Source organism: Magnolia sinica, chromosome 11, assembly GCF_029962835.1.
Source record: "Magnolia sinica isolate HGM2019 chromosome 11, MsV1, whole genome shotgun sequence".
In the NCBI taxonomy this organism is placed as follows: Eukaryota; Viridiplantae; Streptophyta; class Magnoliopsida; order Magnoliales; family Magnoliaceae; genus Magnolia; species Magnolia sinica.
The window spans coordinates 39,229,736-39,244,474 of NC_080583.1; the positions used below are offsets into that span (position 1 = coordinate 39,229,736).

Here is a 14,739-nt window from a genome sequence, read left to right on the forward strand (position 1 = left end):
TTGCTCCAACGTCTAGACCGAGTGGATGTATGAGTGCATGAGGGCTGTATACCGTTAGGCCGCATCTCCCACTGTGTTATGGTTAGTTGGAAGGGGGTGCAGCCTTACACTACAAGAAAAATGGGCAAAGGCTACAAACAAAAACCATAGCTAACAGCCTTTTGCTACGGATCTAATCCATAACATGTGGTGGTGTAGCTAAAGGTCTAAAAATCGATGGCTTCATATTCAATCCATAGCAATAGAGATCAATCGCTACGGACAAAAGCCATAGCTATAATTTCTATAGTAAAATGTAACTACGCCCACAGATTGAATCCGTAGCAATAGATATCGATAGCTACAGATAAAGGCTATAGCTATAACATCTGTAGCAAAACATACCTACAGCTACAGATCACATCCGTAGCAGTAGATATCACTAGCTACGGAAAAAAGCAGTAGCTATAATTTCTTTAGCAAAATGTACCTATGGCTACGGATAATATCAATAGCTAAAAGTGAAATGAAATCCATAGCAATATGCTATAGTTGTCAATAGCTACAGCTAAAATCCTTATCTCTTTTTTGAAAAATTAAAAAATATATATAATAATGGTGCATGTTTCCATTACAAGAACCTGCGGTGATTGATAACTCATCTAAGCTTAATGCTGATAGGAATAGTACATAAAATGCAATCAGGTTAAAAAAATGATGCATTTATTACAAATAGCAATCAAATCATACAATGCATCCCACATTCACATTTCTAAATAAACAATACTTCACTTTGTTCAACCTATCATAAGAAGATAGAGATTCTTCTTTCCTTGAAACCACAGATTAACTTCTGTGGACTTTATCACAAGATCACTTTCAAGTTTTGAAACGCTTCACTTGAGAAAGTGAATTTCATCCTCCAGTGACTTCTTTAGCTTGTCAAGCTGTATAAAACAGCATTTGTAGACACAATCAAACAATCATGCCTTTATACACATCTTAAAAGAAAGAAAGACAAAAAAAAAAACACTAAAAACAGGGATTGCAACTTTCAAAAAATGAGGTTCAGTATACAGGGATGTACCTCAGCCTTGAATTTTTCATGAGCATATTCAATTTGTTTCAATGCAACTTCATTCACTTGTGCTATTTCTTTATACTATCAAAAAAATATCATAAAATACTTAAATCCTTAAGAGTATCATATAATAAATCCAAGTAAAAAATCCTAACCACCTATAGCATGTGATCCTTGTTAGCTTGTGCCTCGCCTTTCAGTTTTTCCATCTCTTCCTTTGCTTTCTGCATGTCCTCAATAAGCTATTACATATATAACTAACAAAATTGGAACATACTTGTAGAAACATTATGTAGTAAGAGAGAAAGACATGAGTAAGAAAAAGAGGAGAGAAAAATCAGGCCAAAATGTTTCTCATATATATTAATTATACATACATACATACATACACACACATATATATATATATGTATATATATATCAGGTTTTAGGTTTAGGTTTAGGTTATAGGTTATAGGTTTAGGAATTCGGGTTCGGGTTTAGGTTTAGGTTAAGGTTAAGGTTATAGGTTTAGGTTTAGGTTATAGGTTACAGGTTTATGTTATAGGTTTAGATTTAGGGATTTGAAATAGGTTTAGGTTTAGGACATAGGTTATAGGTTTAGTTTATAGGTTATAGGTTTAGGTTTAGGTTAAGATTATAGGTTATAGGTTTAGGTGTAGGTTATAAGTAGGTTATAGGTTATAGGTTTGAGTTTAGGTTTAGGTTTAGGTTTAGGTTATAGGTTATAGGTTTAGATTGAGGTTATAGGTTATAGGTTTAGGAATTCGGGTTCGGGTTCGGGTTTAAGTTTAGGTTTAGGGATTTGAGAATAGGTTATAGGATTAGGTTTAGGTTTAGGTTTAGGTTATAGGTTTAGGTTTAGGGATTTGAGAATAGGTTTAGGTTTAGGTTATAGGTTTAGGTTTAGGTGTAGGTAATAGGTGGGTTATAGGTTATAGGTTATAGGTTTGGGTTTAGGTTTAGGTTTAGGTTTAGGTTTAGGTTTAGGTTATAGTTTTAGGTTTAGGTGTAGGTTATAGGTGGGTTATAGGTTATAGGTTATAGGTTTGGGTTTAGGTTTAGGTTTAGGTTTAGGTTATAGGTTATAGGTTTAGATTGAGGTTATAGGTTACATGTTTAGGTTATAGGTTATAAGTTATAAGTTTAGGTTTAGGTTATAGGTTTAGGTTTAGGTTTAGGGATTTGAGAATAGGTTTAGGTTTAGGTTATAGGTTATAGGTTATAGGTTTAGTTTATAGGCTATAGGTTTAGGTTTAGGTGTAGGTTATAGGTAGGTTATAGGTTATAGGTTATAGGTTTGGGTTTAGGTTTAGGTTTAGGTTATAGGTTTAGATTGAGGTTACAGGTTATAGGTTTAGGAATTCAGGTTTGGGTTCGGGTTTAGGTTTAGGTTTAGGTTAAGGTTATATGTTTAGGTTTAGGGATTTGAGAATAGGTTATAGGTTATATATTATAGGTTATAGGATTAGGCTTAGGTTTAGGTTTAGGGTATAGGTTATAGGTTTAGGTTTAGGTTATAGGTTTAGTTTATAAGTTATAGGTTTAGGTTTAGGTGTAGGTTATAGGTGGGTTATAGGTTATAGGTTATAGGTTTGGGTTTAGGTTTAGGTTTAAGTTTAGGTTTAGGTTCTAGGTTATAGGTTTAGATTGAGGTTATAAGTTATAGGTTTAGGTTTTGGTTTAGGTTATAGGTTACAGGTTTAGGTTATAGGTTTAGGTTTAGGAATTTGAGAATTGGTTTAGGTTTAGGTTTAGGTTTAGGTTTAGGTTATAGGTTTAGTTTATAGGTTTAGCTTTAGGTTAAGGTTATAGGTTATAGGTTTAGGTGTAGGTTATAGGTAGGTTATAGGTTATAGGTTATAGGTTTGGGTTTAGGTTTAGGTTATAGGTTATAGGTTTAGATTGAGGTTATAGGTTATATGTTTAGGAATTCGGCTTCGGGTTCGGGTTTGGGTTTAGGTTTAGGTTTAGGTTAAGGTTATAGGTTTAGGTTTAGGGATTTGAGAATAGGTTATAGGTTCAGATTGAGGTTATAGGTTATAGGTTTAGGTTATAGGTTATAGGTTATAGGTTTAGGTTTAGGTTATAGGTTATAGATTTAGTTTATAGGTTATAGGTTATAGGTTTAGATTAAGGTTATAGGTTATAGGTTTAGGAATTTGGGTTCAGGTTCGGGTACGGGCCTGTAGTGATGTTTATTTATCATCCAACCTGTTCACAAGATCACACAGATAGTGATGAAGGGAAAAAATAAATATCAGCGGTTCCCACGTTTCAGAGACCCCCGCTCAACATCCGGATAGCTCCGATGCACATCCGGATCTGCTTCATCAATTTCGAGATAATACATAAACACGGGCCTTTCCAAATGGCCAGGCCACCCATATTGTTGTCCATAGGAAATGGACAGCTTCATCAAGATCATAACAGCGGTTCCCACCTTCCAGGGACCCTCGCTCAACATCCGGATAGCTCCGACACAAATACAGAAACAAACTAATTAGGAACTTACAACAACAAAAGGTACCAGGTCTTTGGTCCAAAGGTGATCCACAATAAAAGTACCATTTACCATGAACTAAAACCATGTATTATCCATACCTTGATTGGACTCACTACAAGGGTAATCTTTCAATGATGGCCTACTGCTTCCGATAATCACTAAAGGGGTAAGAAAATTACAAAAAGTAAGACTCATGAGATAACATATGTACAAATAGTGACAAGACTAGCTAGTAATGACAGGAGGCTAAGACATCAAATTATTTATGAAGAACAGGAAAAAACAAAGATAAAATAAATAGTTAAAAACTTTACAATTTCAATATTGAACCTTGTAGTGGCAACATTGATCTGTGGAGCTAAAAATACATCAGCCTACATATAAAAATCTCCAACATATGGGACAAATTAATGGCTATCCAAGCATGTTTTAGCTGTCTATTTGTTTTCTAGACTTTGCCCCATCTGATGGATATTCGACTGCTAGATTTGACTAGGAACAGGGCCCAACTGATGGACAGCTTGGATCTTGCAGTTGTTTTCTATCTAGGCACATGTGATGGCATGTAAAGCGGTTGTTGGATTGTAAACGCTTGGATATTCTGATTAGCAATTGCAAAAGGAAAGAATTCTTCTTGAAATTAGAGTAGGAAAGGGAAGAAGAACATAACAAACTTGCAACAAAAGATTACACGCAGCCTGAAATTTCCTCAACACTACTCTCTATGGTCTGAAACCAAAAGGCAATAGCTCGTGAAAGATGAAAGTTAATGCTATCCTATGAAACTAGGAATAATTCTCCAAAACAAGTATAAGCATTAAACTTACTAGTCGGATTATTTGATGAGACCTTGAGCTCACATGATTTAGTGCAATTTCACCCACCTGCCTTTGCACTGCAATATAAATATTAGTAAAGGCCAGATTAGCGAAAATGCTATAGATGGTATAATTGTGGATCTAAAAGAACTTGGCTCATATACCTTCACATACACAAATAACTCCTCCAAATTCAGGTGTGTGGAAGTGGTGCATTACCTGAAATGGTCAGATTACCATAGATTCTTATTAGTACTTTTACTAGTCTCTTAAAAGCATCACTACACAAAATTTTAGATAAATAAAAAGAAAGAAAGAAAATTTTAGAAATTGCATTTTGAATCGGAGAAATTTGTATGATTTGTTAACTAAAAAAAAAGGCTATCTAAGGCAAATTAGAATAGAAAAAGCAGAACATTGAACAATCACAAAAATTCCAGGTAACCAAGGATTGGTGCATGTATACAGCTATCAGATATTCTAAATAGCAACCATCATTATGTAAGTATTTAATTTCTAACAAGTGAAGACCATCAAATCAAAGAAGCCAGCAATTTAAAGCATTAACAAGCAATCAAAATAATAAAATTACTTCCTGTAGTTTAGTTAATAGATGCACTAAAACTAATTTAGTGTTTACATGATGTAATTTTATTATTACTGTTTAACAATAGATATGACAGGCTGCATTTCCTTTCAAACAGTGATAGATCAAGCACGAATGCTAAAAACTTGATTCCCACCAAATGCAGTGCAACTGGACAAAATAAAATAAATGTAATAACTTCTAATTTCCTTCATTCAAATGAGAGTATAAAAATTATATCCACAAGGAAATAATGTACTCATAAAATTATAAAAACTAAAAGAGAAATTTTGTCGTGATAAAGAATGGATGTACTGTGCAGATTGTTTAGTAGTATTGAAATCATTCTTTCCACAGCAAATGTGATGCTTCCAATTTGCTGGCTCAAAGTCTTCCCTGATCCAAAGATGTAGCCAGAGTGACAGTAGTATTGAAATCATGAATGCTTAAACTTCTTGTGATCTAATGGCTTCTGTTATAACTACAGTAGCAACTGCTTGACATTCAAATCTTTCAAGGAAGATTCTTTGAGTGACATCAGAGGAGGATGTAAAATGTCACTTTTTCTTAGAAAGTTGCAACAGACAAACTTGAACATCCATAAATTTCATTTTAAAAACAAAAACACAGATGAACAACACTTTTTTTCTTTTCTTTTTTACACAGGTTTCATAGGAGATGCAAGAAACATTTTGGGTAGAAAAGCATGCACAATAGATAACATGGGGCAAGCAGGGCCTCAAAATACTCCCACAGGGTGTGTTGGATATTCTAGAAGGTATGTTGGACATTCATATGTTATTTCACAATGCCCTAATGTTATACACTAAAAAAGAAAAAGATTTTCTACAGACTATTTGAAGGCAATGACCATATGGCTAGGATCATTGAATCTACGCATACTTCCAGAAATCATTAATCCACATTGGGGAAAGTACATGGACGTTACCAATTGAAACATAATCCTGCCAAATGTGTTATCCCAAAGATGGCTATACCATCTTCCAACACTCTTGAGTTATCTCCTTCTTAAAAAAATATATATCAATGAAGAGAAAGCATAAATAAAAAAGACTCTCCCCGTTAAAAAAATATCAATGGTGAGAAAACATATAAATAAATAAAAACAGGGCCAAATTTTTTTGATCCCCCTCAATCTGAATACAACTTCAAAATCATCTCAAGATGCTCCAAATCTCTAAAATAAAAAATTAAAAAATAGAAAATTAAAAAATAAAATTAAAAACTTCTTTTAATAAAGGAAAATAAAAATATTTTTTTTTCAAATCCTCCTCAATCTGAATTTGGCTTCAAATCATCTCGAGAAACTCCAAAAATCCAAAATAAGCTTCCTAAACTGCAATGGAAATAAATAAATAAATAAAATTTGAAAATATCAGTTTTTCAACAAAAACTGAAAAGAGATAGAATTTCACAAATGTTAACTAGTACCAAAGGCATTATCTTCTTTTTCTTTTTTCTTTTCAATTTCTCTGTTCTTCCTCCTAATCCAAAAACTACACCAAAAAAGATCTCTGTAATTAAAGAAAATTAAAAAAATTAATTAATTAATATTCAAAAGATCTAAATCATCAAACCACAAAAAAATAGATAAAAAATTCCAATGAAACAATCTCAACATCAAAATGCATCTCCAGAAACCCTCAAAATTCATTGGATAACACATGCGACTCAAGAAATGTTACAAACATAATGGAGTTCGATGAAACCCTAACCTTACAATGCATGAGGATGAGATTGAAAGGTCTGCCCTAAATCGATAAAATGGGGATTGAGGAATTAGAAGAAACCTTATCCGATGCGAGCGTGAGAACTGAGCAGGTCTACTATTGTAAGCATGAGCTCGTTGAGATCCGTGAATCTAAAGGGGAGCTCTCTCCTCCAGCATTTAAATTGAGAGAGAGAGGCTGTCGATTTTTAGAGAGAGAGAGAGGACATTGTGTTTCTTCATGGCTGATGCATTGGACAGAGAGGGAGGACAATGAGAGAGATGGAGCGGAGATCAAGAGGGAGAGTGAGGATTAGGGGAAGAAGAGATTGGGGAACGAGAAGAGAGAGAGAGAGAGAGAGAGAGAGAGAGAGAGAGAACCCTTTTTGAGCACAGCTCTGTTTTGAGCGCGTGCCCAAATTTGGGCGTCATCTCACGAACGAACCATGGACGGTCTTGATAGGGGCTTCGTGGGGCTTACCATGATGTATTTAGTTTATCCATTCGGACCAATAATTTTATTAAATTATTTTAGTTCATGATCCCAAATTTAAGGTTGATTGAAGGCCTAAGTGGACCACACCATAAGAAAAAAATGTGATTTAATATCCATGTTTCCTACCGTGTGGTCCACTTGAGCTTTCGTTCTAGCTGATTTTTTATTTCATGCACTAAAGTAAAATTTTCAAATATATATAGATGGCTTAAATAGAACATATATATTTTTTTAGTTCTCATAGAGCCTCTTACAATACCATTAATTATTAATGGTGTGTCAACTTTTTAGCTACGGATTAAATCCATAGTAATTATAGCTAAGGTTTCTATCCGTAGTAAAAAAAATAATGTGGTCTATATCCTTTGCCCCTTTTTTTGGTAGTGTTACCTGCTCGAGAGGAGGGGGCAAAGCTAGGCTGAGTTTAACCAGCTCGAGGAATGGGTCTGTTATAGATGAGCCGGGCCTGATATTGGCAGGCGGATAGTGAGGTCTCTTTCACTCACCTTGTTGCGCGTGATGGGGCGGCAATCTGATTTGGAGTGTACTAGACCCTGGTGATGATCTCAAAGATGTACGGTATGATATGTGGACTTATTGAGTAGGAGTTGTATACCTAGCATTTTACTCATTCATTTATTCATTCACTATCCACTTGGGCTGGTGGTGTAAAATCAAGTCATCGTGTGTACCTTCGCAGTGGCCAGGATTCGGTTGGGGCACGCAACCAACCTGAGATCAGGAGTCTACCACATTGAGTCTGGCTATCCAAATTTAAGTATGGGACTAGTTTGGATAGAAGTCCCTTGTGATGGACCCCATAGTCTGTGATACTACATACTATCATCCCAACCTCACACTCCAGCTTAGTCATTTCATTCGCATCGCATATTGCATTACATGCATGGCATATGGCATTTTGGGTTGCTACGTTTCTGCACTTATATGGCCTAGACGAACTTAGCAGGATTTGCATATTGTATTGCATCCTCAGTATATGATATTTGGCTCATTATGATCTGCATTGTGTACTCTGATATTGTATGACTCATGGACTTACCAGTATGTTTCCACTTACTTAGATATTGTATGATTCGTGATCTTGACAGCATTTTCGACATTGTATATTATGGCATTGTATTGAATACTTGGCACTTATCTTGTGCACACACTTTCACCACTCTCTAAGCTTTCTATAAGCTTATGCACAATAGATAGGTGTAGGTGATGCCTGGATGCAGTCATAGTTGAGCAGGAGCGTGGAGGTCAAGCCTTGTGGAGATTTTATTATATGCATGTATTTCCCTTTCAGCATTGTACTCAAATGTTATATTAGTGGATATGTGATGATGATGTTGCTTTTGTGATTTGGGTAAACTTGTGGTTATGCTTCTTATTAGATAAATGTATGTTGGAAAATGCTCCTTGTAGGATCCCAGGATCGAAATCTGGTGTATGTGCACTGGGAGCCGAGAATGGGATACTAGGGAGGCTATCAACACAGGATTCGGCGATCGAGAATTTTATGAGCCCGGTTTCTAAGTTTGGGGCGTGACACCCAATGTAATGTATTAATGGCCCGTTGATGAGGCCCAATGTGATGCATTTATGGCTCATTTGATGAGGCCTACTGTGATGTATATGAGGCCCAATGTGATGTATATGAGGCCCATGTGGTGAGGCCCAATGTGATATGTATGTAGCCTTGTGTGAGGCCCAATGTGATGAATATGCAACCCATATATAATAGTCAATGTGATGTATAAGTGGCCCGTATATAAGACCCATTATGATGTATGTGAGACCCATTATATGTTTGAAGGTCCATTGTATGTGTGAGGCCCAAGTGTGATGTGTGATTCCACCATGATGTATATGTAGCCCATCCATTTTCTAGATAGTATAAGGGTCGTGGACTCCATTGTAGTTAGATTCTAAGTTACAAATGGGCCACATCTTGAGAGCAATGACGGTTAAATGTCCACATTATAAACGGTGGTTAAATGTCCATCATTAGGAACCATCCTAGGGCCCACCATGAAGCCCATCTCCCCATCCTCTCTTTTACCCCAACCTTGAGTAGAGTCCCACCATAATGTATGTGTTATTTATACGTTGTTCATCCATTCTTCCAGATCTCATAGGGTCGTGGACCCCATTGAGAGTCAGGTCCAAATCCCTAGTGGACTGCATCATAGGAATAGTGGTGGTTAAACATTCACCGTTGAAAACCACACCTTGTAGGGCACACTTGATACCCAATTTTCAACCCATCTTTCCTTATTGGGCTATCCCAAATCACTGGGCCCCATTGATGCTAGTGATATCCATCCTTCCCTTGTTGGGCTATCCCAAACCGTTGGGCCCCCATTTGATATTGATGCTTTCCACCATACCCTGTAGGACCACCCGAGCCTTGGAGCCTATCTTGTGTTCGTACCGGGCCTTCCATAGGGAATGTGACCCACCTAGATGCATGTGTTTGTCTAAGCTTATTAACCCAAACCCGAGGCCCCACTTAGATGATGAGTAGGACCATTTATAGGGTTACATAGTCCTAGATGTGTGGATCCTACCAAGGCCCGCCTTATATTCATATTAAGCCCTCATAAGAAAGCCCAGTTGTTCATGATAAAGGGAGCAAGGAAGGACACTTGTTGTATACCTGCATAACTCACCCCATGAGATGTATCTTACCTTGTAATCAATTATTAGGACCTCGTGTTATGTATGTATCATCCCCACTATCCATTTACCTTCTTAGGACGAGTGTGAGGCCTATCTTTGAAATTATTACATCATCATCACCTCCCTTGATGTAGATGGAAGAATATGCAGGACAAGATTTGGTATATCCACTATGTAGAGCCTATCTCGATGTATGTGTTAGATCCACCGTCCCTCTGTAGACCCCGCCTTAGGATATATGATATGTTAGTACCTTGAATAGGTTAGGATAGTTTATCGTGGACCATTCCATATAGAGTTTTTCATGTTTAGTAGGGCGTATCATTCAGTCCCTACTCTCATAAGTGACATACCGGTTAAGACTGATCATCGCCTGTTATATCTGATAATCATGCTAGTATACTTAGCCTAGTAGTACACACTAAGATCATGCTTAGTATTACATCATAATACATGTCCATATGCATCATTTATATGCCTGTTGTGAGGAATGGTTGATCATATCATTGCCATTGGGCTGAGTTATTTAGGGGACTCCTTAAGAGACAGAGTTACCCCACACGATCGCGCAGTATGCACAGGTTTGATGCATGACTAGATGGTATGACTCATGCATCTCACATTTGTCTGACATGATCACTTGGCGCCCTAGCGATATCAGGGCTATGGTTGCCACGGGTTCGTCATGTGTGAGACCCTTATCTTAGCCCATACCGTTCCATAGGCTTCCACAATCCTCCCGGTTGAATTCCGACAATCCACGACCTGTAACCGGTATTTGTGCACGACCCTGAGTTGCGTCCTGTCAATCTAAGTTGAATCGACCCGAGACTTATATCCTTGTGACCACATCGTCGCCATGGTTCCAACACCGCGTCCCATGAGCCAAGGTGATACCCGAGCCAGGAGATGTGGGCCCACGTTCAGTTCAAGGAAAATGTTGTGCGTTACAAATCCCAAAAGAATATGTCCCATCAATCAATCGCATCACATCCCATCATGTCAAGTACAAGAGCAACCCCAAAGTTAACTCTCTCTCTCTCCGCTTATACATGTCAAGTACACACCCATGACTCCATCACCTCTTACCCATCCCTCTCTCTCCTTACAACCTCTCTCTCTCTCATTTCTCTCTCATTCTCCCAAGTAACCCAACATCCAAGCTTCTATTAGAGAAGCTAGTGTGGCCCACCTTCCTACCTCCCATCTCCACCATCCAAAGATCATCTCAACCATTGAAATCTTTCCCTTGGAGCTCCAGAGGCTATAGGCAAAAGAAAGAAGAGGAGATCAAAGGTGGGTGTTCATCAACTTGATTTTGATGATTTGAGGGCCCACATATGGTGAGACCCATTTTGATGTATGCATTGTATAGGGAGGGCCCATAGTGGCAAGGTCCCTCCCCTTCTCATCTCTCTCTCTCTCTCGCTTTCTCTCTCTCTCTCTTTTAACTGTTTGATGGCCCACCTGATGTGTGCATCCATGTCATTCACATGTGTGGACCCCACCCTGGTGTATGCAACTCATCCTAACAGTCCAGTGAGTGGACCACTCCAAACTGTTGTGGGCCTACATGACTAGCCGGTCATGCAGGCTTGCCTATTGGAAAACATAAACATCAGCTTGATCTTCTTGTTTGTGGGGTGGCCCACCTGTATGGGCTCCACCTAGATGTATGTGTGTTATGAACACACCGTCCATTTGATATCCATCCAGACCATCTATCCCAGGTCGGACAGATCCAACTGTAGGAAAACTGCAGCAGGCCCATCTGATCAGGCCCACCTGCGTGACCCCACCTTGATATTGATCCACACCGTCCACCTCAGGACGAAGGGCCCACCGTGATATACTATCCACATCGTCCAGTCCATTGACCCTGCCTTCTTAAAAAAAATATATATAATAATAAAATAGTATAAATATTATAATAATATAATATATTATATAAGATATATGATGGTGGCCCACCCACATGGGACCACCTTGATTGGAAATGGATTTGCTGGAGGTACCTACACTAGCTATGAAGCTGATGTATTCACGTCAGTAGACGGTCTAATCATAGACGTGATCCAGACCGTCTATTCATTTAAATGGTGGGCCATGCGTGTGGACCCCACCATGATGCATGCGTTATATCTCACCGTTCATCATCTGGACGGTGGGCCCCATCAACGTGGCTGCTATATTGAAAAGACATCAGCAAGTTCTATGGGTCCATCATGATGTATGTGTTAGATCCAAACTGTCCGTCCATTGTGGACCCACCTTTGATGTGTTTTAGATCCAAGTCGTTTACCTGCTAGGTCTAGTGCGGCAGGCAGCTGCTACTGCCTTGCATGTCACCAGTTCTGTGGGCCAAACCTTAATGTATGTGGTGTATGCACACTGTCCAGCAGATCTGGATAGTGGACCACACCTAGATGTATTTATTATATCCACATCATCTAGGGGGTGGGGCTCACCCTGGTATATGTGTTTTACCCAAGCTGTCCACCTGTTTTTCCAGCATGGGACCACCATGATGTATTTATTTCATCCCCACCGTCCAACCAGCATGGGACCACCATGATGTATTTATTTCATCCACACCGTCCAGATCGTGCTGGACAGTGCTGGACAATGTTTGGACAGTGCTGATTTACATGGAAAATGTTTGGACAGTGCTGATTTACATAGACAATGTTTGAACAGTGATGATCATCATTAGTGAGCCATGTGACCCATAGAATGATAGTGTACAGTGATACACATGTTACACCTGCAACTATTGAAATGATTTTTGGTGTAATCTAAGCTCTCACTTGAGGCCCATTAGTGCGGCCCATCCATGAGGCCCATCTTAATGTATTTATGGCCCAGCCGTTAAGGCCCACCTTGATATAATTGCGGCTCATGTGATGAGGCCCATTGTGGTGTGTATTAGGCCGTGGTATGTGGCCCATTATGATATATTTTTGGCCCATATGATGAGGTCGGACTTGTGTATACAAGGCCCATTGCAATGTATATTAGGCCCGTGAGATACGACCCATTTAATGTATATGTGGCCCGTGTGAGCGACCCATCATGATGTATTCGAGGCCTATGTGATGCGGGCCACTGTGATGCATATTAGGCCCATATGATGCGGCTCATTATGATGTATGTGGCCCATCGTGATGTGGCCCATTGTGACGTGTATGAGGCCCGATGTGTTATATATGAGGCCCATATGATGAGGCCCGATGTGTTGTATAAGGCCCATGTGATGCGGCTCACTTGATGTATGAGACCCTTGTGTAAGGCCCATTGAGATTATATGTGGCCCACTATGTTGCGTATGAGGCCCTTATGTGAGGTCATGGGCCCACTATACGTTTGGCTCTATGTGGGCCACTCCTTGGGAGTAATGTTGGTTAAATGTCCACATTGATAGATGATGATGGTTAAATGTCCTTATTGTGACCTTCCCTTATCGATTCTGACTATCTTTATGGGCCACTCCTTTGTTAGGCCAATTACCGATTCTGATTATCGAGGCCGATTCCGATTATCGAGACCGATTTCGATTGTCGAGGTCGATTCTGATTGTCAAGGCTGATTTCGATTGTCGAGGCTGATTCTGATTGTCGAGGTCAATTCTGATTGCCGAGGGCGATTATCGACGCCAATTTCGATTGTCAAGGCCAATTGTATAGGCCGATTATCGATACCAATTATGAGTATGTGACTGCATAACACCATGATACATGCCCATGCGCATCATCTGCATGTTTAATATGAGAAGTGGGTTGACCCTAATTATTGGGTCCCATAGTAAGTCCAGTTTATTGCGCGATAGAGAGGGTAAGGACTCTCATTTATTGTACTTAGACTCGGCTCTGCCCTCGGTGGGGGATATTGTGACACCCCGTCACTGTGATCACATGTGGGCATGAGCATGTGGACAGACACTGAGTGGGTGGGGTATGAGGACCTGAGCAAGCTACCAGTGATTGGCAGGCTATGGTGCACATAGTGAAGGCAAAATATTATCCCACATTGGAAGCATTGTCCGATGTTGAGGTGGTTATAAGTTGGATTCTTTCCTTAATTATCGTGTCGTGTTTTAATCAGTGAGCTTCGACAAAGCAGTCTATATCACCCCTTGCTATAGACAGAAGGATAAATAGTATTAGGTTTGATGTATCCATTATTTAGAGCCTATCTTGATATTTAGACTAGATCTGCCGTCCTTCTATGGACTCCATCATTCCTATGCATGTTATGAGGAATGATTGATTAAAGCAGATGTCATTGGGCTGAGATGTTTATGGGACTCCTTATGAGACAGTTGTCCCTAAATGATCATGCAATATGCGCAGGTTTGATACATGGCCTAGATATGGCTAATAGTATTCGTGAACTCATCAGGAATTGTATATCGTATTACATCCTCGACATCTGATATTCGACTCTTCATGACTTCTCATTTACATATCTGATCTGTATTACGTACTCTGATATTGTATGACTCATGGACTTGTCAGTATTTCCACTTACTCTGATATCGTATAATTCATGATCTTACTAGTATTTTCGATATTGTATGATTATGGCATTGTATTGAGTACTTGGCACTTACCTTGTGCATATAGTTACACCACACTCCAAGCTTTCTATAAGCTTATGCACAATAGATGTGTGCAGGTGACATTAAGTTGAAGCAGCGTTGAGCTTGGCGCGTGCAGTGGTCTTCTGGAGCTTTGATTTTCGATAAATATATATTTCCCTTTAGCACTATATTCAAATGTTTATATTAGTGGATATGTGATAATGATGTTGCCTTTGTGATTTAGGTAAACTTGTGGTTATGCTTCTTACGAGATAAA

General features: G+C 38.8%; 1 long non-coding RNA gene across 2 annotated transcripts; it reads right to left on the reverse strand.

Moving 5' to 3' along the window:
• Window positions 1-976: 976 nt before the first annotated feature.
• Window positions 977-3,726, reverse strand: LOC131218347 (uncharacterized). Of its 2 annotated transcripts, none has more exons than XR_009157660.1 (3): window positions 3,665-3,726; window positions 1,219-1,284; window positions 977-1,141 (listed from the first exon to the last, which is right to left on the reverse strand). It is a non-coding gene; the product is annotated as an uncharacterized LOC131218347 (long non-coding RNA). The 2 variants fall into 2 exon arrangements; XR_009157659.1 differs by lacking the exon at window positions 3,665-3,726 and adding an exon at window positions 3,335-3,599 and having other exon boundaries at window positions 1,219-1,302.
• Between the last annotated feature and the right edge of the window lie 11,013 nt (window positions 3,727-14,739).